Below are 24,343 nucleotides of genomic sequence, written 5' to 3'. Positions count from 1 at the left end.
GCTGACGTCCTCTGGCTCAGGGGCGGAGGACGAGTAGGAGTCTGGTGAGAACGCGGTGATGAGAGGCGCGGGGGCGCGCTGCTCAAGCGGAGAACTCTCCGCCCACCCTGGAGGTCGGCTAGTACATCCGCGGTGCTGCAGCTCACAGGTCCCGAATGCTCGGCGTGGGCCTCATCCCCAGCAGGAGGAGCGTACTGTATCACAGTTAGCCTCTCATTCTTAACCACGGTCCCTCTTAGAACGTCCGTTCAGATTCTCTTTCCTCGGTGGCCAGCGCCAGTCAAGGATTTAACCTTGGGACGGAGGAATGCTCGGCCTTTCTTCCAGCAGATTTCAGGTTCTTAAACTGTATTCATCTGCAGTAAAAAAAAAAAAAAAGAAAGAAACCCGGTGTCTAAGCGTTCTGAGGCTTTGACCAAGAGCCTGAGCAGGAAAAAGAAGATAAAATACTGTGAAAAGAATGAAAGAGCCAGTCACTTAAAGAGAAGGACGTCCTGGAGTCCTAATCTGAAAGCGTTTTGGCTTTATTTTGTTAATATTTGTAAGCGGAATACAATGAAAGCAAACATAGCTGTAAGTATAGCCAGTGTTTAAAAGATAAGGGGGAAATCCTGAGTCATTATAGCAATCACGAATTATGATCGGTCTCTTTATTTAAAAAACCACAGCAGAGGTCTTGGCATAGTTTTCAAGGGCAAAGCGTGTCAAGAATCTGCAATGCTTTCTTTTATTTCTCTAAGCCTTTTTCTGCCTGACTCAGCTTGACTGTATCCCAGTCCTACTGCAGACCAGCTGCACCGTTTAAAGCAATTTTCCCTGTGCTGTATTTACAGAGTAACAGCTCCTACCAGAAGCTCAGAGAAAACATTTTTTAACTCTGTTTTGCACAATATATGTTAGACCTATCTAGCCCAGTTTTCCTCCTGAGTCAGCAAATGACAATTTCTGCAAAAAGGATACTTTTTGCAATAGCCACAAAAGTAACTCTACTAAATGAAACAACATACTAGTAAAGCGAAAGGAGATTTGTTTCTAAAACTGCACAAGTGAATGCACCAAAGTATGTGAGTTGATTGGTCGCTGAAGAAATGCAGTTGTTGTAATACATCTATCAGTGGGTCTCAAAGTGTGGTCCAGGAAGCCCTGGGGAACCTTGCCATATTTCCAGAATTCCACAGGGTCAAACTACTTTTGTAATAATACTAAGATTTTATTTCTTTTTGCACTCTAAAGACTACATGATATGTGATGACATTGTCACTCAGTAGGCCAAGAGAATGTGTTTGTATATTTTTCTGTTTAAAAACTTTCCAGATTTAATTCTAATACGGCAACTATCAGCTGATATACATTTGTGCTCTGTGTGCTAAGTCACTTCAGTTGTGACCAACTCTTTGTGACCCCATGGACTGTAGCCCTCCAGGCTCCTCTGTCCATGGGATTCCCCAGGCAAGAATACTGGAGTGGGTTGCCATGCCCTCCTCCAGGGGATTTTCCCTACCCAAGGAGGGAACCTTCCTCTCTTATGTCTCTTGCATTGGCAGGCAGAATCTTTACCGCTAGTGCCACCTGGGAAGCCTATCAGTAGGTATAACCCACAAAGTTAGTCTTTAGAAACTTCAGTAATAGGCAACTTGAGGCCAAAAACGTAAGAACTACATAATACAATTATCTAGTCCCGTAAATTCCAGCCACAGTATCTGCCTCTCATTTTGATTACAGAGGGAACATCAGTGGTCCTCTTGGCAGCTGCTTCACATTTACATTCAGTGCTTTAGTAGAAGAGAAAGAAAGAGAAAAACAAATGAGAGGCTTCAGAAGGAGAAGCCCACTTATTAAGAACAGCTTTCCATCCCTTTCCTGAGTCTTGGAGACCTGAGTTGTGTTCATCTGTAAATCATTCGTCCTGAAATTTTTCCTTGGTGTAAATCACTTAGGCAGTGTTGGACATTAACAAATAATTGTTCTTGAATTAGTAGAAACCATTTCATTATTTTTCCCTAAGAGATCATGACAGAATTGTAACAATGACCCCTAGCAAGCCAGCCCTTGTATAATCCACACCTCTTTGAGTGGGGGGTGGAACCCCTGAAGTTAACCAGACAATAAAACTGTTATTTATGGCCCACCTGAGATTGTCCAGGTGGGCCCAGTCTGATCACAGGCGCCCTTTAAAAGCAGAGACTTGTCTCCTGTTTGAAGTAAGACAAAGATATGCCACGCTGTTTTTGGAGGGGCTTATGTGCCAAGGCACCCGGTGACAGTTGAGACTGACTCTTGGCTGACAGCCAGCAAGGAACTGGGGATTTCAGTCCCACAATCAGGAGGAACTGAATCTGGCTACAAACAAGGCTGGAAATGGATTCTTTCTCTGAGCTTCCAGATGAGAGCCCAGCCAACACCTTCATTTCTTCTGTCAAGCTTGAAGTAGAGAAACCACCCAAGACCCCTAGACTTCTGATCTACAGAACTGTGAGCTATATTGTTATTTTAATTTTGTTAAGCTGCTAAATTTGTAGTGATTTGTTTTATAGCACTAGGAAACTAATACAGAGGTAAATAGAATATATTTTTAAAATTGAGGTAATGTTCACATAATACAAGATGACCCAGTAACTGTGCTTAAGTGTACAACTCTGGTATTAGTACATTCACAGTGTTGGGCAACCATCACCTCTATCTAGTTCTAAGACATTTCACCACCTCAAAGGAAACTTGTACCCCTTAAGTATCACTCCCTATTCTTCCCTCCCCCCAGCCCCTAACAAACACTAATGTGCTTTCTGTCTATGGATTTAACTGTTCCGGATGTTTAGCATAAAAGGGATCATACAATATGTGAGTTTGGGTTTCTGCTTTCCTTCATTTAGCGTAACATTTTCAAGGTTCATTGACACATGAAGCATGTATCAGTACTCCATTCTTTTTATAGGTGAAAAGTATTCCACTTTATGTATATAACACATTATTTATCCATTCATCGACTGATAGACTTTTGGGTTGTTTCCCTTTTTTTGGCTATGTGAATAGTGCTGCTATGAACATTTATGTGTAAGTGTTTGAATACCTGGTGTTAATTCTTTTGGATATTTAGGAATGAAATTGCCAGATCACCTAATAATTCTATGTTCAGCTGTTTAAGGAATGACCAGACTGTTTTCCTCAGACCCTATACCATTTAACATTCCCACTAGCAATGTGTGAGGATCCCAATTACTCCACATCTTTGGCCAGCACTTGTTATTTTCTTTTTTTCAAATATCCATCCTAGGGGTGTGAAATGGTGTCTCGTGACTGTGATTTGCATTTCCCTAATATGATTAATGATATTGAGCATCTTTTCATGTGTCTGTTAGCTGTTTGTATAGCTTCTTTGGAGCAAGGTCAATTCAAATCTTTTGCCCTCTTTATAATTGGATTGCTTATCTTTTTGTTCTTGAGTCATAAGATTTTTTATATATTCTGGAAAGTAGAGCCTTGTAAGATATGATATGCAAATCCTTTGCTCATTCTCTTGATATAAATAGAATATTGAGAGACATTTTTTCTCTATTCAGATGGTCTCCGACTTCATAATGGGTCCGCTTAATGGTTTTTCGACTTTATGATGGCATTCTGTAGAAGTCGTACTTGAAATTTTGAATTTTGAGCTTTTCTGCAGCTAGTGTTGGCTTCCCTGGTGGCTCAGCGGTAAAGAGTATGCCTGCCAAGCAGGAGACGCAGGTTCGAACCCTGGGTCAGGAAGATCCCCTGGAGAAGGAAATGACAACCCACTCCAGTATTCTTGCCTGGGAAATCCCATGGACAGAGGAGCCTGGTGGGCTACAGTCCATGGGGTCGCAAAGAGTCAGACACTATTTAGCAACCGAACAAGAACAAAGGGCTCACGTGGTGTGGTTCTCTCTTGTGATGCTAGGAAGCTGCTGCAGCCAGAGCCCCAAGTCAGCCAGGTACTCATGAGAGTAACTAACCAATACACTTACAGCCATTCCATACCCAGACAACCATTCTGTTTTTCATTTTCAGTAAGCATTTAATAAATTATATGAAATATTCAACACTTTTATTATAAAATAGGCCTTGTGTTAAATTATTTTGCCCAATTGTAGGATAAAATCAGTATTCTGAACATGTTTAAGGTTGGCTAGGTTAAGCCGTGATGTTTGGTAGATGTATTAAATGCATTTTTAACTTAAGATATTTTCAACTTACAATAGGTTTATAGAGATGGCCCCATTGTGTAAGCTAGGAAGATCTATATATGAAAGAATGAAGGAATGTGTGTTTTGCAAAAGTAGAATTATATTATGTACACTTTTGATTCTTGCTTTTTCTCATGAATAATTCATGGAAAACATTCCATGTAATAAAGTTAAGCTTTAATTCTTTCTAATATTCCATTGTGCGGGTGTACTAAAATTTATTCAACTATTCCCTTTTATGGTCATTTACTCTGTTTTTAGTTTTTTTGGTCACTGCCAATCAATGCTGACGGAGAAGGCGATGGCACCCCACTCCAGTACTCTTGCCTGGAAAATCCCATGGACGGAGGAGCCTGGTAGGCTACAGTCCATGGGGTCGCTGAGAGTCGGACACGACTGAAGCGACTTAGCAGCAGCAGCAGCAGCAGCAGCAGCAAACAATGCTGAAATTAACATCCTTGTACAGTATGTGTTTGTGTATTGTTTTCATTTTATGGAATTTATTCCTAGGAGTAGGATAACTCCTAAATCAGAGTTACATATTTTTAGTAGACATTGTTCAGTCACTTTCTATAAAAGCTATAATAACTTACAATTTTAGTAGGTGCATATGAAAGTATTCTTTTCACATTGGGTGCTTGCCAACAACAGGTGTAATCAGGCTTTAAAATTTTTGCTAGTCTGACAGGTGAAAATCATTAGTTCTCAATCTTTGTTGATTTTGCCCCCACCCCTACCTGCAGGACATTTGGCTGAGTCTGGAGATATTTTTGTCTGTCAGTCAAGGTTGGGGGTAGGTGCTACTAGCTTATAGTGGGCAGAGCCAAGGATTCTGCCAAAACACTAAAATACTCAAGGCAGCCCCCACAACAAAGAGTTATCCAGCCTACAATGCCAACTGTACCAAAACTGAGAAACCCTGGTATAAAGTGATGCCACATTTTGTCTTCAATTTGAAAATCTTTACAGATGAATTTGAGTATCTTTCCATATGTTTGTCAGGTATTTGGATTTACTCTTCTGTAAATTACCTATTCATGTACTTTGTTCATTTTTCTTTTGGTTGTTTATTCCTCTCATCAATTTATGAGAGCATGTTGTTTTATAAAGGCTTTATTTGTCCTCTCATTGAAGATATTGATTTTCAAAAGTATTTCTTATTGACTTGACGTAAAACAAGGTGTGAAACAATGGTCAGATATATTATGACTTTCGGTAGGAAAATAACATTGTAAAAATGTCCCTTTCGTCCAAATTAATTCATAACCTTAATGCAATTACAGTTAGAATCCAAACTATTCAATTAAGAATCCAAAACGACTTTAAAGTTCATGTAAAATAATAAATGTATAGGAATAGCTAGTAAAATTTTGTAAAAGGCTAGTAAGGAGGTACTTCCCTAAACAGATATCAGAACATACTTTAAAGGTTCTAGAAGCAGATCAATTTGGTAATATAATTGAAATAGAGAAATACATAAGTGAAATAGACTAGGAAATCCAGAAATAGGATTTATTATGTGTGAAAATTTAATTAATAATTATTTTTTCCATTAAATGAAGAAAAGATAAATAATTTAACAGATTTTACCAGCAAAACTGTTGATCCATATGAAAGAAATTAGATTTGAGGCAATTTTATACCATGTGTAAAAATGAATTTCAGATATAGACGTTATTTAAATTTAATAATAATCCTCCCCCCAAATCTATGAAGGCTACATGTATACTCTAGGAGATAAGGAAGCCCTTTAAGAATATAAATGCACTAGTATAAAAAATAAACTAGAAAAAATATAAGTTCAGTTCAGTCGCTCAGTCGTGTCCGACTCTTTGCGACCCCATGAATTGCAGCACGCCAGGCCTCTCTGTCCATCACCAACTCCTGGAGTCGACCCAAACCCATGTCCATCGAGTCGGTGATGCCATCCAACCATCTCATCCTCTGTCGTCCCCTTCTCCTCCCGCCCCCAATCCTGCCCAGCATTAGGGTCTTTTCCAATGAGTCAACCCCTCGCATGAGGTGGCCAAAGTATTGGAGTTTCAGCTTCAACATCAGACCTTCCAATGAACACCCAGGATTGATCTCTTTTAGGATGGATTGATTGGATCTCCTTGCAGTCCAAGGGACTCTCAAGAGTCTTCTCCAACACCACAGTTCAAAAGCATCAATTCTTTGGCACTCAGCTTTCTTCACCATCCAACTCTCACATCCATACATGACCACTGGAAAAACCATAGCCTTGACTAGATGGACTTTTGTTGGCAAAGTAATGTCTCTGCTTTTAAATATGCTATCTAGGTTGGCCATAACCTTCCTTCCAAGGAGTAAGCGTCTTTTAATTTCATGGCTGCAATCACCATGAGCAGTGATTCTGGAGCCCAAAAAAATAAAGTCTGACACTGTTTCCACTGTTTCCCCATCTATTTCTCATGAAGTGATGGGACCAGATGCCATGATCTTAGTTTTCTGAACGTTGAACTTTAAGCCAACTTTTTCACTCTCCTCTTTCACTTTCATCAAGAGGCTCTTTAGTTCTTCTTCACTTTCTGCCATAAGGGTGGTGTCATCCGCATATCTGAGGTTATTGATATTTCTCCCGGCAATCTTGATTCCAGCTTGTGTTTCTTCCAGCCGAGCATTTCTCATGATGTACTCTGCATATAAGTTAAATAAGCAGGGTGACAATCTACAGCCTTGACGTACTCCTTTTCCTATTTGGAACCAGTCTGTTGTTCCATGTCCAGTTCTAACTGTTGCTTCCTGACCTGCATACAGGTTTCTCAAGAGACAGGTCAGATGGTCTGGTATTCCCATTTCTTTCAGGCTGTCTGAGGAGGCCTTACAGATAGCTTGGAAGAGAAGAGAAGCGAAAGGCAAAGGAGAAAAGGAAGGATATTCCCATCTGAATGCAGAGTTCCAAAGAATAGCAAGGAGAGATAAGAAAGCCTTCCTCAGCGATCAGTGCAAAGAAATAGAGGAAAACAACAGATTGGGAAAGACTAGAGATCTCTTCAAGAAAATTAGAGATACCAAAGGAACATTTCATGCAAAGATGGGCTCGATAAAGGACAGAAATGGTATGGACCTAACAGAAGCAGAAGATATTAAGAAGAGGTGGCAAGAATACACAGAAGAACTGTACAAAAAAGATCTTCACGACCCAGATAATCACAATGGTGTGATCACTCACCTAGAGCCAGACATCCTGGAATGTGAAGTCAAGTGGGCCTTAGAAAGCATCACTACGAACAAAGCTAGTGGAGGTGATGGAATTCCAGTTGAGCTAATTCAAATCCTCAAAGGTGATGCTTTGAAAGTGCTGCACTCGATATACCAGCTAATTTGGAAAACTCAGCAGTGGCCACAGGACTGGAAGAGGTCAGTCTTTGTTCCAATCCCAAAGAAAGGCAATGCCAAAGAATGCTCAAACTACCGCACAATTGCACTCATCTCACATGCTAGTAAAGTAATGCTCAAAATTCTCCAAGCCAGGCTTCAGCAATACGTGAACTGTGAACTTCCAGATGTTCAAGCTGGTTTTAGAAAAGGCAGAGGAACCAGAGATCAAATTGCCAATATCCACTGGATCATCGAAAAAGCAAGAGAGTTCCAGAAAAACATCTATTTTTGCTTTATTGACTATGCCAAAGCCTTTGGCTGTGTGGATCACAATAAACTGTGGAAAATTCTGAAAGAAAAAATATAAAGGGAATGATAAAATGATTATACTTATTAACCTGACCTTATTGAGGAGATTGCTGGACTGAAAACAGAAACCTTTTTGTCTTAATCTTCTGTATTTCTGGCACAGGGTCTCACTAATCTGACTACTTGAAGGAGCCTGGTGAATCTTGGTGAATGAATGGCCCTCTATAGATTACTAATTCTAATCCCTTAGTGACCCATTTAAAAACCCTCAAGGATAGCCTCCTAGCAAGTAGGGATCTACAAAGCATGAGCGAGTCAAACATTTATAACCTATGGTGTGGAGAATGGATTTAGAGCCATGGTGTGGCATATAGAACTTTAGAGCAAAAGCAGGGATTATATCAGCTTGCCTATTGTATTACTTTCCAGAGGAAGACTCCAGATTACAGAGAAATTAAGAGATGTGATGTGATGAAATTGGAAACATGCCTGGTGACCCAATTTGGACTTTGTTCCACAATAGAAATAATGATGTACTTCAGAAAAACATAATCATAGACTGTTAATTTTGGAAATAATATCAAAACTGAGGCCAAGAAATGTAAATCAGTCTACCAAGATCACTAAGAGAATTAGCAGCAAACACAAAACAGTCTTTGGTTGTGCAGGCTAACATTCCGATGTTAATCCTCCTTGCCATGTAGCCTTTTATGTTCTCTATTATTTAATATTTCCTTTTCAATATAATATACCACCAGTCAGTTCTTCTTGAAAGCAGGGTTTTGAAATGCCTTTCAAATGTATGTTCTCCAACTTATATTCTTACTTCATTCTTTTAAGTATGATATGTACAAATAGAAATTTTCCTTGGTTTATAAGTGGGAACACTGAGTGACAGGGAATCTCAGTCCTTCCGAGTCATGTTTATTCCAACAGGAGTTTATTAAGAGTCTACTGCCGGGCTTCCCTGATGGTTCAGTGGTAAAGAATCCACCTGTCAATGCAGGAGACACGGATTCGATCCCTAACCCAGGAAGATCCCACATCCTGCGGGGCAACCAAGCTCATGCACCGCAACTACTGAAGCCCACACTCTGGAACCCAGGAACTGCAACTGCCGAGCCCATGTGCCACAACTACTGAGGCCTGCATACCTAGAGCCTGTGCTCCACAACAGAAGCCACTGCAATGACCAACCCACACACCGCAACTAGGGAGTGGCCCCCGCTTACCACAACTAGAGAAAAGCCCATGCAGCGACAAAGACCCAACACAGCCAAAAATAAATAAAATAAACTTTTTTCTTTTTTAAAAATCGCCTCTTGTCCAAGCATTGTCCTTGGTGCCATAAAAAATAATCATAAAACAATCCCAACCTTGAAGTGTCATATGATGGATCAGCAGTGAATCATCAAGCCCTACTCCAGGCTGTGCCCTTGAAATGCCTGTAAGCTGATGACCTATGTCACAAACAGGAGCATGTTGTGTCCTGACGATAATCGTAGACTGAATGACTATGCTGTGCTATCCAGTAAAAGGTCAGCTCAGCTCACAAGTGACTCTTCTGCCTGTTTCTTACATACTTGACCCAGAATTTTGTATATAGTCATCAAGACATCGCCCTACAGCTCAGCCATGCCTTGGCGCAGCCCTTCCATAGGGCTGCCTACTCATCAGCCAGTTCTGTCTGTGTGGGCAGGAATGTGGTACCACACAGGTGAGGCATTGCCACACGAGAAAGGCCCTTTGGTGTAGTGCTTGGAGTTTGCCCAGTATATACTTGGTGAAAACATGCCTCCCTCCTGCCTCTGCCTGTCTTCTGCCATCCTTTGAGGTCTAAATTGAAATACCTCCTTCACTCCCTAATCTTAAAGTCTGCCCTGCGTGAAAAGTTAGTGCACCCTCTGAGTTATGGTTAACAATAGGTTAACCATAACTCAGATTATTAAAGCACCATTTTCATCCTCTGGCTTGTATTTATTTGATTGTAGTTTTCTTGTCTCTAGTCTCTCCTTAGAAAGGTCGGTTTCCATACTACGGTCAGAATAATCTTCCTGAAATCAGTTATTACCCTTGTCCTTAACTCTGTTTAAGAATTTTGGGTGTTTACTGAATAAAGCCCAAAATTCTTATTTTTGACTTTTGCTAACTTTTCTAGTCTCACTCCTCACTGCTGGCTGTGCGCCCCCTAGGTTCAATTACAGGTAGCTCACCAGTTTCTCAAGATGCTGCTCAAATATCTTATCTCCTCCATCACTACAACCCTAGTCCAAGCCATAACTATTTCTTCTCTGAGATACTATACTAGACTTCTAGTTTGTTTTCCTGACCTTGGTCTTCCCCAAATTGTAGTCTGTTTGCAGCAGCAGCCAGAGTGATATTCCTGAGTCTATATCAAGTTATGCCATTTTTCAACTCAAACCCCTCCAGTATTTTCCTATTCCACCTGGAATTAAACCCTAAGTTTTTACCATGGCCTGGAAAGCCCTGCCTGATTTGCTCACTCTGCTTCAGAATACCTCTGCTCTCTCCTATGACTCTCTAGCTTCCCACTGGGGGCCAGCCACACTGGCTTCCTCATTGTTCCTTGTATGTACCAAGCATGCTCCCACTTTAGGACCCTTGCACTTGCTGTGCCCTCTGCCTGAAACAGCCTCTTTCTAGATACTTGTGTGGCGCCCTCTCTCGCTACTTGCAGCTTTCTGCCTGATTATCACCTTATCCTACTTAAAATAGCATGTATCTCATCCTGACACCTCTCTGTCCCTCTACCCTGACTTACTCATCCCCATTTGTAGTATTATGTAACTGTTTGCTTGCATATTTTCTGAAGCCCTAGAATGAGAGTTTCATAAAAGAAGTAACTTTTTGTTTGTTGTGCTACAACATTGCCTGGCAACAGTAGGATTGCAATTAATATTTGTTGAATGAATGAATGAATCATTAAAATTTCAGTTTCTCTCTGCACACTTCCCTAACACTCCAGGTTACTTGTTTTATTCTCTGTAGCACTGGAACTATGTATATACCTCTATTATAGCTATCACATTTTTATCGTGACTTTTTATCTCTTACTCCTTACTAGTCTATAAAATCCTCAAAGGTAGATGTCTTACTTATCTACATATAATTCCTGGCACCCAGCAGTAATTTGGTGCAAATGTATAGGGTTAATGAAGGTGGGGAGAAGCAGGATGATACAGCTATATTGGAAATTCTAGGGTGCAAATATATTAATCACATCTTCTGGAGGCTACACTGGGACTAAATGCTAGCATTTACTTTACTATAAATGACCAAGGCAAAAAAATGTGAAAACAGTCTCCTTCCAGTCTACTGTTATATCCCAAATCTGTCTTCCTAAGAACTTTTGGCTTTTGTTGGCTCTCCAAAAATGGCTTGGATGGTGATTACACCTGAAGCCTTGAAAACAAATTACCATGTAAGAGTTCTGACGTGAAGTTCATGTTACAAATACCAATCACCTGTGGAATTCAATCAGAAAATGAAATTGATGGTCTTAGGAATGAGACTGTTATCTATCACCCAGCTGACTGGCATGAGTCTGTGGACCTCATACACACTCTAGGAGCCAATCTAAGGATACGATTTACTCTTGTAGCAAATAGCACTGTTTAAGGAGTTGGAAATCCTGAGTTGTAGTTCAGGTTTTTCTATCAACAGGGTTCGTGACTTTGGATTAGTGGCTGTACCTGACACGTCTTACATGAGGATTGGGACTGGATGAACCACAAAAGCTTTTCCAAGCTGTAAAAATCTATCAGTTGATTCAGCCAGGAGGTTGTACCCAAGTGGCTGTACCCAGTGGGATAAACTGAGTCTGGGAAAGGAATATATTAACTCTCAATATCAATGACTTTGCATAGGGAGGTATAATGAAAGAATCTGACCCTTGGCAGAGCTTGGAGATAGGCCTCAAATCCCACTTGCCCTCCTATTTCTACGTAACTGCCTTCCCCAACCTTATAGCAGCTGGACTCCCACCAAGATGGAAGAGGAAAAGTGAGGGGAGGGGTGGGATGCCCCTCTAACAGGGTTTAAGCAATATGTGTAGCTGAGAAGAGCTTAACGAGACTGCAAACCTGTCAGTATTGTGGTGGTGTCTTAGCTCTGCTCTTGGGTTTTTCTCTGAGAATTAGGATTAATGTGGCCCAGTGCGCAGGGTGTGCCCTTTGGAAGTTCCCATGGGGTTCCAAAGATTGCAAGAGGTACAGTGGGAGCAGACAGTCGCTTGTGAAGCGGCAACCTTGAAAGTCCCCTCTGTGACTCAGCCGGAAGAGCCTCTTCCCATCAGACCACACAGAATGGATTTCACCTGAGGCCAGAGTGGCCTAACCTGTTCAGCCAAGCCATGTGGTGAAATAATTTACTTTCTGATATACTTTTATCTTTTTAAAAGAATGCATAGAACATTTAATAAACAATGTTATCAGTCCTGTTTTATAAAAGCACGTAGCCTCTTAGGGCAACCTCCAATAACAACATTCACCATCACATGTGAGTGAGTCATAAGTTAGGAAATTCTGAATGAGCTGAAATAAGGGTGTGTTGATTTCTCTTATCTAATATTCATCATGGCAACATATTTGACCAAGGAATAGATGAAATGCTTTATAAGCTTCTCAGGGCCATGGAGTCAGTCTATGAAAATGTTTCTGATGTGTCACTCACTCTCCTCTCTGCCTCTCAACACTGTATAAATACACGCAAACACACAATCACACACTTGCTCTCCTTTCATTTACTTATATATTCTCCGTGTGGTTTGGTGAGGTATTTTAAAGTACTCTAATGGCAAAGGGCTCAAAACATTTTATGTAAAGTCTACCCAGACAGAAGAAATTACTCTTAATCTGAATACTAGTTCAGGATTTCCTGTCCAAGTTCTCTCATATCTCTGAATTCTTCCTATTCGAGGCCAAGGATTCTTGACTGGAATCCTTACTAACAGAGAGGACATTGTCAGTTATCGGTAAGCTATCTATAGGGAACATGACCGCTGAAACCACAGGAACTTCTGTTAGGCCCTGGCCACTTCCTGCCTGGTAAATGATTTCCGGTAGATATATATATATGATTTCTCTCTCATCAACTGATCAACTGTGGGCTTCTTTTGTGATCAGAAACTGAATGTGGTCTTTATCTTTGTATTCCATGTGTTTATTCTGGTGTTTTGAGCATAGGAGTTGTACAATAGATGCTTGTTGGTGAACTAGACCTCACAAGTTACGTTTCCAATCTTCATTAATACTTTTGTACTGTGTATATACAAGTATTATAACATCACATATAGCTGAATCAGTTTATGCTTATGGCCCACTTCCTCTTTTTTGAGGTAAACATCCATTTTGATCTCGAACAAAGCCACCTTTAGAGTCTGTTAAGAACCATAAGTTCCAAAAGGGCTATTTCTGTATTGGCATTTGAATGCCCTTTCAGGAGAATAATTCATTCATGCTGTTACCTATAACTAAGGCCAATTTACATTTCTGACCTCACCTCTCCAGTTCTCTACCCGCAATCTAGAACAGAAGCTCTTGAAAGACAAGAGAGGACCTACAGGTTCAGGATATTGTGTCTGGAGATTTCACCAAGAACTCTGTGCCTTAATACTTTATTCTGGCAGGGGATGGTTTGGTTGAGAGTATTTTGATGTGCTCCCAGCAGTGAGGATAGGGGCTTCATACAGGATAGAGAAAAGCACGAAACTTCTGAGCAGCTGGCCATTCTGATCCCTTACCTCTCCATTCCTACTCTACCTGAAATCTGGTAGGGTTATCAGATTAAATCACCTGGCTTATTATATGAAGAACATGGAAGTGAATTGCATCAGACAGCCTTTGAGTGTAGGGCCCAGCCCTCACTGCACATTTTGGCAACCTTGCCCAAGGTACCATCCCCTTCTCTAAAGCTCAGTTTTCTCAAGTAAAATGTAAATAGTAATACCTACTTCTTAGAGTGGCTTGGAGGGTTAATTAAGGTTAGATATGATAAATGCTTTGCACAGTGCTTGGCACAGAATTGATCAAAAAATTGAGATCTGTTATTTTCTAAGTACCATTGTGGTTCAGCTTCCAAATACTTAGGAGAGACCTGGGCACATAGTGGAAGCTCTTTGAAAGCTTGTCCAGGCCCAGGTGCAGATTACATTTTCTAATTTAGCTTTAATTATTCTATAAGAGGTTGGAGTATATTTTGTGAGCTGAGGAAAAAAGATTCAGAGTTTTAAAACATCTTAATTTTATTGAGGTATAATTTTCATCCAGTAAAAATCATCCATTTTGAACCAACAAGGACTGTATAGCACAGGGGACTCTGCTCAAAGTTATGTGGCAGCCTGGACGGGAAGGGAGTTTAGGGGAGAATGTATATGTATGGCTGAGTCCCTTTGCTCTTCACTTTAAACTATCACAGCATTGTTAATTGGCTATACCCTAAAACAAAATTAAGTGTTTTTAAAACTCATCCATTTTAAATGTATTGTTCCAATAAAATTTGACAAATATATATAATCCTATAATCACCACTGTGAGATTCAGAGGTTTTTGAAAGAGTCTTCTGTGGTGGAGGACCTGCTGGGTCTAAAACTGAAATGCAAGGTTTGTCATGGCTAAAAAAAAGGAGCTTTTCCTCCTCAGAGAAGGAGGTAGGGTGAATAGAAATGAAGAAAAATAGGCAGTGGGTAGAAGTGGAAACAGGGCTTCCCAGGTGACCCAGGGAAATAAAGAATCCACCTGCCAACCAGGAGACCCAGGTTCGATACCTAGGTCAGGAAGATCCTCTGGTAAAGGAAATGGTAGCCCACTCCAGTCATCTTCCTGGGAAATCCCACGGCCAGAGGGGACTGGCAGGCTAGAGTCCACGGGGTTGCAAAGAGTTGGATAAAATTTAGTGTAAACAGCAGAAGTGGGAATGACATTGAAAGCACTGCCTAATGTTATCTGTTTCTCCTGTGTAGAAGGAGGCTAGGTATGTGTTGAGATAAAGGTGAACAGGAATGGGACAGGTTCTGCCGCAGAGTATGAAAGTTTTGAAATAGCTTACATGGGGAGTAACTGACAAGGGACTTGTATGGAGGTGGCCCAGCTCAGCATGTCTGACTGTGAGAACCAGCCTGTGGTGGCCATGGAGAATGCAGGGCTGGACTAATCCGAGGTTGGGGATGTCTCAGGGCATGGAGACAAGGGGTAGAGAAGATGAGAGTGTTCTGAGGGTTGTAAGTAAGGCTGATGAATGGTGGTGCATGCTGCTTAGAGAAGGAAGTGAAGTAGTGAGGGATCTGAGATGCAGGAGATAGTGGAGGGGTTGAGAACTGGAGGCCTAGGCCTCGATGGAATCTAATATTCGGTGGGGTAGAAGTTTACAAGATCCACAAGGGGTTGCTGGCTGGCTGGGTTAGACATTCCACAGGAGGACCTGTTCTGAGAGATTCAGGTTCAGGTTATATGCATAGGAGTTAGCTGAGGAAGTAAGAGTGGAATCAAAGTGATCTGGTAACAACTGGCAGAAGACACACAAAAAAAGATTGCTTAGCACCAAAAGTGCTTTTAGAAAGCACCAGCAGTGTTTCCTGGGAAGAACTTTTCCCCAGAGACTTTGAGAGTATGATACATTGTACATTGTACCCTAACACCTGTACTCCCAAAGGCTTTTACCACCCTATTGCTACCACCCACTTATATGAATACCTGCAATTGCATCTAAATTAGTCTTTCTGTGAATATCTTTGCTCTGTTCTCAATACAGCAGCCAGAAAGAGTCTTTTAAAGCCTAATTCACATCTTACCACTTTTCTGTTCAAAAGTCCCAAGTAATTTCCCATCTTATTCAGCAAAGATGTCTAAGGACTTTCTAGACCAACATACCATGACCCCTGAACCCCCACCTCCTTGCTCAGTTGGCTTCAGTTTCATTGGTTTCCTTGCTATTCCTGGACCACCCCCTGCGTGCTTTTATTGCAGAATGTTTGCACTCACTGTTCTTTCTGCCTGCTAATTTTTCCCCCGTTTGTCTGTGTTTACTTCTTAACCTCCTTTTGGTCTTTGCTTAAATTTCACCTCACTCTAGGGCCTTACCTGGCCACCCTATTTCATATTGATCTTACCCCTTCTACATCTTACCCCTTGTTCATTCCTCTGATTTATTTTTCCCTTAGGACTTATTGTCTGCCATCCTGTATGTTTTTCTTATTGTTTATTGCCTTCTTCAACATGAGAGTAGCCACCATTAGAGTAGTGATTTTGTCCATTTTGTTCTCTTTGGTACTTAGAACAGTGCTTGCGACTTTAATATGAATTGACTGAACAGATCTTCTCCTAAGAGATTCAGTTTTCACTGAATGCAAGTTTAGACAGACAAAGGAGAAAGAAACATGATTAAAAGGTCTTTTTCTCTGGAAAAAACTAAGAGAGAAGATGAAAAAAAGAAGAAACTAAAAAGCAACTGTTTATTACCAGATCCTTTATAGTCCACAGATCCCCTGTGGCTCAGAGGTTAAAGCGTCTGCCTGCAACGCAGGGGACCCAGGTTCAATCCCTGAGTCGAGAAGATCCCCTGGAGAAGGAAATGGCAACCCACTCTAGTATTCTTGCCTGGAGAATCCCATGGATGGAGGAGCCTGGTGGGCTACAGTCCACGGGGTCGCAAGGAGTCAGACACGACTGAACAACTTCACTTCTTCACTTTTTTTTTTTTTTTTAGTTTTAATTTTTATATTTATTTTTTTTTCATGTGTAAATAGTTTTTTTTTTTTTTTTTTTACTTTACAATATTGTAATAGTTTTTGCCATACATTGACATGAATCAGCCATGGGTTTACATGTGTTCCCCTTCCTGGACCCCCCACCCACCTCCCTCCCCATCCCATCCCTCTGGGTCATCCCATTGCCCCGGCCCTGAGCCCTTGTCTCATGCATCGAACATGGAATGGTGTTCTGTTTCACATATGATAATATACATGTTTCAATGCTATTCTCCCAGAACGTCCCACCCTCACCTTCTCCCTCAGAGTCCATAAAATTGTTCTATGCATCTGTGTCTCTTATTCTGTCTCGCATATAGGGTTATCGTTACCATCTTTCAAATTCCATATATATGCATTAGTATACTGTATTGTTGTTTTTCTTTCTGGCTTACTTCACTCTGTATAATGGGCTCCAGTTTCATCCATCTCTGTAGAACCGATTCAAATGTATTTTTTTTAATGGCTGAGTAATATTCCATTGTGTATATGTACCACAGCTTCCTTATCCATTCGTCTGCTGATGGACATCTAGGTTGCTTCCATGTCCTGGCTATTGTAAACAGTGCTGCGATGAACATTGGGGTACACGCGTCTCTTTCAATTCTGGTTTCCTCGGTGTATATGCCCAGCAGTGGGATTGCTGGGTCATATGGCAGTTCTATTCCCAGTTTTTTAAGGAATCTCCACACTGTTCTCCATAGTGGCTGTACTAGTTTGCATTCCCACCAACAGTGTAAGAGGGTTCCCTTTTCTCCACACCCTCTCCAGCATTTATTGCTTGTAGACTTTTGGATAGCAGCCATTCTGACTGGTGTGAAATGATACCTCATTGTGGTTTTGATTTGCATTTCTCTAATAATGAGTGATGTTGAGCATCTTTTCATGTGTTTGTTAGCCATCTGTATGTCTTCTTTGGAGAAACGTCTGTTTAGTTCTTTGGCCCATTTTTTGACTGGGTCGTTTATTTTTCTGGAATTCAGCTGCAGAAGTTGCTTGTATATTTTTGAGATTAATTGTTTGTCTGTTGCTTCGTTTGCTATTATTTTCTCCCATTCTGAAGGCTGTCTTTTCACCTTGCTTATAGTTTCCTTTGTTGTGCAAAAGCTTTTAATTTTAATTAGGTCCCATTTGTTTATTTTTGCTTTTATTTCCAATATTCTGGGAGGTGGGTCATGGAGGATCCTGCCGTGATTTATGTCGGAGAGTGTTTTGCCTATGTTTTCCTCTAGGAGTTTTATAGTTTCTGGTCTTACGTTTAGATCTTTAATCCATTTTGAGTTTATTTTTGTGTACGGTGTTAGGAAGTGTTCTAGTTTCATTCTTTTACAACTGGTTGACCAGTTTTCCCAGCACCACTTGTTAAAGAGATTGTCTTTTCTCCATTGTATATTCTTGCCTCCTTTGTCGAAGATAAGGTGTCCATATGTGTGTGGGTTTATCTCTGGGCTTTCTATTTTGTTCCATTGATCTATATTTCTATCTTTGTGCCAGTACCATACTGTCTTGATGACTGTGGCTTTGTAATAGAGCCTGAAGTCAGGCAGATTGATTCCTCCAGTTCCACTCTTCTTCCTCAAGATTGCTTTGGCTATTCGAGGTTTCTTATATTTCCATACAAATTGTGAGATGATTTGTTCTAGTTCTGTGAAAAATACCATTGGTAGCTTGATAGGGATTGCATTGAATCTATAGATTGCTTTGGGTAGTATACTCATTTTCACTATATTAATTCTTCCAATCTATGAACACGGTATATTTCTCCATCTGTTTGTATCCTCTGTGATTTCTTTCATCAGTGTTTTATAGTTTTCTATATATAAGTCTTTTGTTTCTTTAGGTAGATATATTCCTAGGTATTTTATTCTTTTTGTTGCAATGGTGAATGGTATTGTTTCCTTAATTTCTCTTTCTGTTTTCTCATTATTGGAGTATAGGAATGCAAGGGATTTCTGTGTGTTAATTTTATATCCTGCAACTTTACTATATTCATTGATCAACTCTAGTAATTTTCTAGTAGAGTCTTTAGGGTTTTCTATGTAGAGGATCATGTCATCTGCAAACAGTGAGAGTTTTACTTCTTCTTTTCCTATCTGTATTCCATTTATTTCTTTTTCAGCTCTGATTGCTGTGGCCAAAACTTCCAAAACTATTTGAATAGTAGTGGTGAAAGTGGGCATCCTTGCCTTGTTCCTGACTTTAGGGGAAATGCTTTCAATTTTTCACCATTGAGGATAATGTTTGCTGTGGGTTTGTCATATATAGCTTTTATTATGTTGAGATATGTTCCTTCTATTCCTGCTTTCTGGAGGGTTTTTATCATAAATGGATGCTGAATTTTGTCAAAGGCTTTTTCTGCATCTATTGAGATAACCATATGGTTTTTTTCTTTCAATTTGTTAATGTGGTGTATTACATTGATTGATTTGTGGATGTTAAAAAAACCTTGCATTCCTGGGATAAAGCCCACTTGGTCATGATGTATGATTTTTTTAATATGATGTTGGATTCTGTTTGCTAGAATTTTATTAAGGATTTTTGCATCTATGTTCATCAGTGATATTGGCCTGTAGTTTTCCTTTTTTGTGACATCTTTGTCTGGTTTTGGAATTAGGGTGATGGTGGCCTCATAGAATGAGTTTGGAAGTTTACCATCTTCTGCAATTTTCTGGAAGAGTTTGAGTAGGATAGGTGTTAGCTCTTCTCTAAATTTTTGGTAGAATTCCACTGTGAAGCCGTCTGGTCCTGGGCTTTTGTTTGCTGGAAGATTTCTGATTACAGTTTCGATTTCCGTGCTTGTGATGGGTCTGTTAAGATCTTCTATTTCTTCCTGGTTCAGTTTTGGAAAGTTATACTTTTCCAAGAATTTGTCCATTTCTTCCAAGTTGTCCATTTTATTGGCATATAGCTGTTGGTAGTAGTCTCTTATGATCCTTTGTATTTCTGTGGAGTCTGTTGTGATCTCTCCATTTTCATTTCTAATTTTGTTGATCTGATTCTTCTCCCTTTGTTTCTTGATGAGTCTGGCTAATGGCTTGTCAATTTTGTTTATCTTCTCGAAAAACCAGCTTTTAGTTTTGTTGATTTTTGCTATGGTCTCTTTTGTTTCTTTTGCATTTATTTCTGCCCTAATTTTTAAGATTTCTTTCCTTCTACTGCCCCTGGGGTTTTTCATTTCTTCCTTCTCTAGTTGCTTTAGGTGTAGAGTTAGTTGATTTATTTGATTTTTTTCTTGTTTCTTGAAGTACGCCTATATTGCTATGAACCTTCCCCTTAGTATTGCTTTTACAGTGTCCCATAGGTTTTGGGTTGTTGTGTTTTCATTTTCATTCGTTTCTATGCAGAATTTTATTTCTTTTTTGATTTCTTCTGTGATTTGTTGGTTATTCAGAAGCGTGTTGTTTAGCCTCCATATGTTGGAATTTTTAATAGTTTTTTTCCTGTAATTGAGGTCTAATCTTACTGCATTGTGGTCAGAGAAGATGGCTGGGATGATTTCAATTTTTTTGAATTTACCAAGGCTAGATTTATGGCCCAGGATGTGATCTATCCTGGAGAAAGTTCCATGTGCACTTGAGAAAAAGGTAAAATTGATTGTTTGGGGGTGGAAAGTCCTGTAAATATCAATTAAATCTAATTGTCTATTGTATCATTTAAAGTTTGTGTTTCCTTGTTAATTTTCTGTTTAGTTGATCTATCCATATGCGTGAGTGGAGTATTAAAGTCTCCCACTATTATTGTGTTATTGTTAATTTCCCCTTTCATACTTGTTAGTATTTGCCTTATATATTGTGGTGCTCCTATGTTGGGTGCATATATATTTATGATTGTTACGTCTTCTTATTGGATTGATCCTTTGATCTTTATGTAGTGTCCTTCTTTGTCCCTTTTCACATCCTTTATTTTAAAGTCTATTTTATCTGAAATGAGTATTGCGACTCCTGCTTTCTTTTGGTCTCCGCTTGCATGAAATATGTTTTTCCATCCCTTCACTTTCAGCCTGTGTGTGTCCCTAGTTTTGAGGTGGGTCTCTTGTAGACAGCATATATAGGGGTCTTGTTTTTGTATCCATTCAGCAAGCCTTTGTCTTTTGGTTGGGGCATTCAACCCATTTACATTTAAGGTAATTATTGATAAGTATGATCCCGTTGCCATTTACTTTGTTGTTTTGAGTTCGTGTTGAAACATCCTTTCTGTGTTTCCTGTTTAGGGAAGATCCTTTAGCATTTGTTGGAGAGCTGGTTTGGTGGTGCTGAATTCCCTCAGCTCTTGCTTGTCTGTAAAGCTTTTGAATTCTCCTTCATATCTGAATGAGATCCTTGCTGGGTACAGTAATCTGGGTTGTAGATTATTCTCTTTCATTACTTTAAGTATGTCCTGCCATTCCCTTCTAGCCTGAAGGGTTTCTATTGAAAGATCAGCTGTTATCCTTATGGGGATCCCCTTGTGTGTTATTTGTTGTTTTTCCCTTACTGCTTTTAATATTTGTTCTTTGTGTTTGATCTTTGTTAATTTGATTAATATGTGTCTTGGGGTGTTTCGCCTTGGGTTTATCCTGTTTGGAACTCTCTGGGTTTCTTGGACTTCTGTGACTATTTCTTTCCTCATTTTAGGGAAATTTTCAACTATTATCTCCTCGAGTATTTTTTCATGGCCTTTCCTTTTATCTTCTTCTTCTGGGACTCCTATGATTCGAATGTTGGGGCGTTTCACATTGTCCCAGAGGTCCCAGAGGTTTTCCTCATTTCTTTTGATTCTTTTTTCTTTTTTCCTCTCTGCTTCGTTTATTTCCATCATTCTATCTTCTACCTCACTTATCCTATCTTCTGCCTCCGTTATTCTACTGTTGGTTCCCTCCAGAGTGTCTTTTATCTCCTTTATTTCATTATTCATTCTATATTGACTCCTTTTTATTTCTTCTAAGTCCTTGATAAACATTTCTTGCATCTTCTCAATCTTTGTCTCCAGGCTATTTATCTGTAACTCCATTTTGCTTTCAAGATTTTGGATCATTTTTATTATCATTATTCTAAATTCTTTTTCAGATAGATTCCCTATCTCCTCCTCTTTTGTTTGGCTTTGTGGGCATTTCTCATTTTCCTTTACTTGCTGAGTATTTCTCTGCCTTTTCATCTTGTTTAGATTGCTCTGTTAGGCGTGGCCCTTCTGTATTCTGGTAGTATGAAGTTCTTCTTTATTGTGGAGGTTCCTCACTGCGGTTGGGGTTGGACAGGTGGCTTGTCAAGGCTTCCTGGTTGGGGGAGCTTGTGTGAGTGTTCTGGTGGGTGGAGCTGGATTTCTGCTCTCTAGAGTGCAATGGAGTGACCAGTATTAATTTTTGAGATGTCTATGGATTTGGTGTGCCTCTGGGCAGCCTGTATATTGATGCTCAGGTCTATGTTCCTGCGTTGCTGGAGAATTTGCGTGGTATGTCTTGCTCTGGAACTTATTGGCTCTTGGGTTGGAGCTTGTTTTCAGTGTATATATGGAGGCTATTGGATGGTCTCTTATTAATTACTGTTTCCCCTGGCTTTCAGTCTTATTCTTGCAGTAGCCTCAAGACTTCTCCTTCCATACAGCCTCAATAATAAAACTTTTAGGTTAATGGTGAAAAGATTCTCCACAGTGAGGGATACCCAGAAAGGTTCACTGAGTTACATGGAGAGATGAGGTGGGGGGGGGGGGGTTGAGGTGACCAGGAGGGGAAGAGGGGAATTCAAATGTGGAGAGAGCAATCTAGCCAGTAAGCACTTCCCTCTGTGCTTTCCACAGTTTGGAACCCTCAGAGTGGTTCACAGAGATACATAGAGAGGGGGGAGGAAGGTAATAGAGGTGAGCATGAGTAGAAAGGGAGGAATCAAGAGGGGAGAGAGAGATCTGGGCAGTATCCTGTTCCTGAAGTGTTCTCCGGTACCCAGAACACCCTCAGAGATTCACAGAATTGGGTTGAGAAGAGAAGGAGGAGGGTGGGAGATAGAGGTTCCCTGGGGGAGAAGAAAGAGCATCAATAGGGGGAGAGAGTAATCAGGCCAGTGATCACACTCCTGAGTAAAAATGGGTCCTAAAGATTGGGTACTTAAATGTACAAAATTGATATCAAATATGTAAAACAAAGATTAAAAATCTAGAGTAGAGGTTAGACTCTTATAAAACTTATAATATAAAAAAAAAAAGAAAAAAGGAAACAGTGTAAAAAGAAAAAAAAACAGTAAAACAGTAAAAAAAGAAACAGTAAAAAAAAGTAAAACAGGAAAAAAAACATTAAAAAAAGAAAACACAAAAGGTATAAGATATATGTATGTAGTTTGCTTCAAAAATAGGGTTTTTTTTTTTTTTGCAAGTTAATAGTGGGTTATGAAAATGAAAGTTAAAGGTGTAATAGAGGACTTGAAGAAAAAGGAAAGAAGAGAAAAAAAATTTTTTTTAATTTAAAAAAAAATTAAAAAAAAAAAAATAATAGTAAAAATATATATATCCCGGACTGTCTCTGGAGCTGTTGTGAGCAGTGTGGGATCTGCTCAGTTTCAGATAGATCCTTATTCCTGCTTATACTTTTCAAGATCTATAGGTCCTTTTCAATGCAGTCGGTATTAACTACAGGGATTTTAATCTGTTGGCCTGTCCCTTCCAAAGCGCTTCCCTCTGTTTATTTGGCTTCTGTTTGGAGATCTCTTCAGTATCTAATTTCCGCCCTGCAACAAAGCGGTGGAGGTGATCTCTTTAGGTTCGCTTGTTCAATCGTGCTGTGGGGAGGAAGGAACACTGCAAATCTGGCGTGTGTGTGGTAAGCTCGCAGTGTCTCGGCCGCACTGGGTTCGCCCCCGCTCACGGCGTGTGTGCTTTCCCCGTCTACCCTGCTCAGGCTTCAGGTTACTCGGCCGGGGAGCGGGCCCTGAGCTGCATGCACTTCCCAGGTCTAAGCTGCTCAGGTTCAGGCTCCCGGTTACTCCACAAAGGCGCAGACTCGGTTTCGCCCGCGGCTTGTGCCGTTCCCTGTTGGAGCTGCTCAGGCGGCCAGGAGTTTGGCGAGCGCGCTCTCCCCTGTTGGGGCGGTGCGGCTTATCACCTCCCTGGTCCCCGCCTCGGTTTACGGGCGCGCCCGGCTCTGGTGTGCTTTGTGTCGGTTCTGGGGAGCTGGTCTCTGGCTGCGACCCTCCCGGCGGCTGTCGACCCTCCGGGATCTCAGGCAGTCTTTGCTTAGAAACTGGGAGCCTGTTTGCAGTTTGGTAGGGGGTGCCCTCTCTGGAGCCGAGTTTGCCCCTTTCCGGCTCTGGCGGGCCCCGCCTGCCCGCTGTGTCCGGCAGGGGATGGGGCGGTCCGCAGCCGGCTAGCTCTCCTCTGGTATCGCTCAGTCCTTTGTTCTGTGAGCGGGCCGGCAGTGCCTTAGAGTTGGGCTTTTCGCGGGATAGTTCTCTCTCTCTGGCTGTCCCACATTTTAGGTTACTATCTCACGTTAGCTCCCTCAGATTGCCCTCGGGGCACTCGGGCCCGGTCCTTACCCTAGGCAGTGCCGCCCGCTCCTCTCCGTTCAGCCCCCACTTGCTGGTGGCGGATGATGCGAGCGTCTGGGGTTCTTTGCTGGGAGTTGCTTTAGGCACGTAATCTGTGGATTTTATTTATTTTTTCCTCCCAGTTACGTTGCCCTCCGAGATAAGAAATCTTACCCCACACCCGCCGGTGAGAGGGTTTCCTGGTGCTTTGAAATTCCTCCTCTTTTACGACTCCCTCC

General features: G+C 40.8%; 1 long non-coding RNA gene across 1 annotated transcript in view; it reads left to right on the top strand.

Annotated features, from left to right (window-relative positions):
* The first annotated feature begins 31 nt into the window (after positions 1–31).
* LOC145506023 (uncharacterized) overlaps positions 32–24,343 on the top strand; it is a 287,451-nt gene continuing 263,139 nt past the window's right edge. The window contains exons 1-2 of the long non-coding RNA XR_014053455.1: positions 32–573; positions 1,723–2,472. This is a non-coding gene — a long non-coding RNA (uncharacterized LOC145506023). The remainder of the gene's footprint in view (positions 574–1,722; positions 2,473–24,343) is intronic.

Source organism: Giraffa tippelskirchi, chromosome 5 (assembly GCF_054371585.1).
Source record: "Giraffa tippelskirchi isolate mGirTip1 chromosome 5, T2T-mGirTip1v1.2.pri, whole genome shotgun sequence".
NCBI classification, from domain to species: Eukaryota; Metazoa; Chordata; class Mammalia; order Artiodactyla; family Giraffidae; genus Giraffa; species Giraffa tippelskirchi.
The sequence above is the reverse complement of the archived record's forward strand: the minus strand, read 5'-3'. Positions and strand labels throughout refer to the sequence as shown.